Genomic DNA, 3,264 nt, shown 5'->3' on the forward strand with positions numbered 1-3,264 from the left:
CTATTCAAAACGAATGCCCCACAAATGTGACTGTGGCAAAACTGGAAGAGTCTACAATGTTACCCAGCATGCTGCTGGCATTGTTGTAAACAAGGTAAGGGCAAGATTCTTGCCAGGAGAATAAATGTAGGTATTGAGCATATTAAGCAAAGGTATATATAGATATAGATAGGTAGATAGATATATCATAGATAGCTAATGAATATACTTAGCCACAAAAAAGAGTATGATCTTAACCATTTTTGATAACATGAATGGACCTAGAGAATATTATACTAAGTGAAAGAAGTCAGATAGAAAAATACTGTATGATTTCACTGATATGTCCACTCTAAAAAACAAACAAAAGCAGAAATAGACTCATAAATACAGAGAACAAACTGATGGTTCCAGAGGGGAGGAGGTGGAGGGATGCACAAAACGGATGAAGGGAAGTAGGAGGTACAGGCTACTAGTTATGAAATGAATCAGTCATGAGGATAAAAGGGGATAAAGGGTACAGCATAGAGAATATAGTCAGTGGTATGGTGACAGATGGTAGCTACAGTTGTGGTGAGCAGGACATGACACATAGAGTTGTCAAATCATTGTATTGTACACCTGAAACTAATGTAGTGTTTCAACTATAGTTCAATTAAAAAATAAAATAAAAACAGGGGTGCCTGAGTGGCTCAGTCAGTTAAGCAACCAACTCTTGATTTTGGCTCAGATCATGATCTCACAGTTGTGAGATTGAGCCCTGGAAAATACCAGAACCAGTCACAGACAAGCTAGATTGCATTCCATTCTTACCACAAAAGCAGCAACTCAGAAACTGATAATGACTGTTTGGATATTGGAAACAGCACATATCACATATGAGAATATTAAAACACATTTATGAAATAAATAGGAATAGTAAGGAATTTAGATGGAGACCCATGAGGCAGTCTTTATTTCAAAAATGCTGTCAGAACTTATAATACCATCTCATGAGGGCTCTGGATATAAGCCAGAGTGCCTATACTCACAAGGGTTTACAACACGATCTCTGTGGACTAAAACACCACAGGACCCCCAAATATTACCCAACTGTATTTTGAACTAAGAAGTTCCTGTGGTCCAACAACAGACACCAACCAATTAAGGGCTCACCCAGGTACTCTATGAGCCCTACAAAATTCAGAACCACTGACAGAAAGTAAACTAATTACACCTAAGCTACAACAGCCTATTCTGGAATGGGTAAAGCAGACCCCTGACAAACAGAGAGAAGCTACTCCTGACCATAAAGTCCTAACATGGAAATGGTATATTTCCAAGTGGGACAAACAGATTGAGGGTCAGCTTTGTGTGAACTGAGAAAATCTCCACTATGCCAATAGTGGACTTGCCAGAATTCCTGAGGGCAAGCCTATCCAAGCTCCAGCAGTTGGGCAATGGGGACTGCCCTGGTCCCTGGCACCCAGTAATGCCTGGTTTATACACGGATCAGCCTCCATGACACCATCAGGACAATGCTGGCAGCCAGTGGCCTTGAGGACTAATGATGGTCTAACCCTGACAGATTCAGGCTTGAGAAAATCAGCACAATATGCTGAATTAATGGCCATAAAACTAACTGATGAACAATCTGTTAAAGAAAATCAGAATGACCTATATCTTTCTCAGACCCATGGGAAATAGCTGTTGGAATAGCTCTTTGGTCGGGAACGTGGTGGGGAAATGACTGGAAAATAGGAAATATGAACATATGGAGTAAGGATATGGCAGAAAATAGCACTGGCTGACGTCTTCATGTTCATCACACATGTCTCGGCATATCAGAAAGACAAGGCTCAAGTACCAAAACTTAATGACCAGATAGACAAACTCACTAGGAAAACTAAGAGGCCCAAATTCCCAAAATTTAACAAAAACACAATGATTCACGACTAAGGAGGAAACCAATTCAAAACACAACCATATATAAACAAGCAGAACAATGGAACATAAAACCTGAGCACACAAATATGCCAATTGATTGGGTCATTGCATGGGCACATATCACCAAACAAATCATGCTGGGACACAAAGCACTAGGACATGATTAGGAAAATAAATATGTATATACCTACCAAATACCTCCACTTTCAAATTAAGAAATGTGGGAATTGCTGAAAGTTTAAAGTGTGAAGGTCACTAATGAATACTCTGTAAGGTCAAAGAAGCAGCAGACCCTTCCAGATTACACAAATGATTGTATAGGATCCTTATCTGTACCAGAGAACAAATTATGCATGCACTTTGTAGACACATGGTCAGGAATAGGATTACTCTATCCTTGCAGGAAAAATGATCAGAAATCTACCAACAGAGCATTAGAAATCGGGATTGCTTGCTATGGTATCCCAATTAAATCAGGGGCCCCACTGCAAAGGAAAGCAAGTACAAGAATGGGCTAAGAACAAAGCATAGTAAGATACAAAGGACTTACACCTACAAGCCCAACCATGTCTGGGTCAAATGAAAGGCACAATGGCTTACTCAAGCAGAAGCTGACTAATAAGCCTGATATAAAAGCTTGGACGAAACCAGTCTGGGAGGTGGTAAGATCTCTAAACCATAAATATGGAAAGAATGGAAAAACTCCTATCGCATTAATATTGCAAGCACCTCTACAGATGAGACCACTAACAAACTCCAGAATCTAAACTAGAAGGAAATCATTAAAAAAAAAAACATAATGGTATATATATAGTACTAGGGAAATTATGGTACCTGCCATCAATACAACCTACTGGATGACTGAAGAAAAAACTACATTACATCACATTAAAGAAAATAATATGATGACTCTGAAAATGGCAGGCATAAGAACACCATCTTTATTGTATTGACACCAGATGCCTGATATTTAGCCTCGCAAGATGGAGGGCGACTATGCTAGAGGGAATATAGGCAATAACGGACGTCATAATGGTAGATATCCTTGGGTGGCAAGAACAACGAGAAGGAATTAAAAATGCCAAGGAGGGGCGCCTGGGTGGCGCAGTCGGTTAAGCGTCCGACTTCAGCCAGGTCACGATCTCGCAGTCCGTGGGTTCGAGCCCCACGTCGGGCTCTGGGCTAATGGCTCAGAGCCTGGAGCCTGTTTCCGATTCTGTGTCTCCCTCTCTCTGCCCCTCCCCCGTTCATGCTCTGTCTCTCTCTGTCCCAAAAATAAATAAACGTTGAAAAAAAAAAATGCCAAGGAAACTATCTTTATTTTGCACGCATGAATCCACGATGCATCTTGAACCCTAC

This window comes from Leopardus geoffroyi, chromosome C3, assembly GCF_018350155.1.
Source record: "Leopardus geoffroyi isolate Oge1 chromosome C3, O.geoffroyi_Oge1_pat1.0, whole genome shotgun sequence".
Taxonomy (NCBI): domain Eukaryota; kingdom Metazoa; phylum Chordata; class Mammalia; order Carnivora; family Felidae; genus Leopardus; species Leopardus geoffroyi.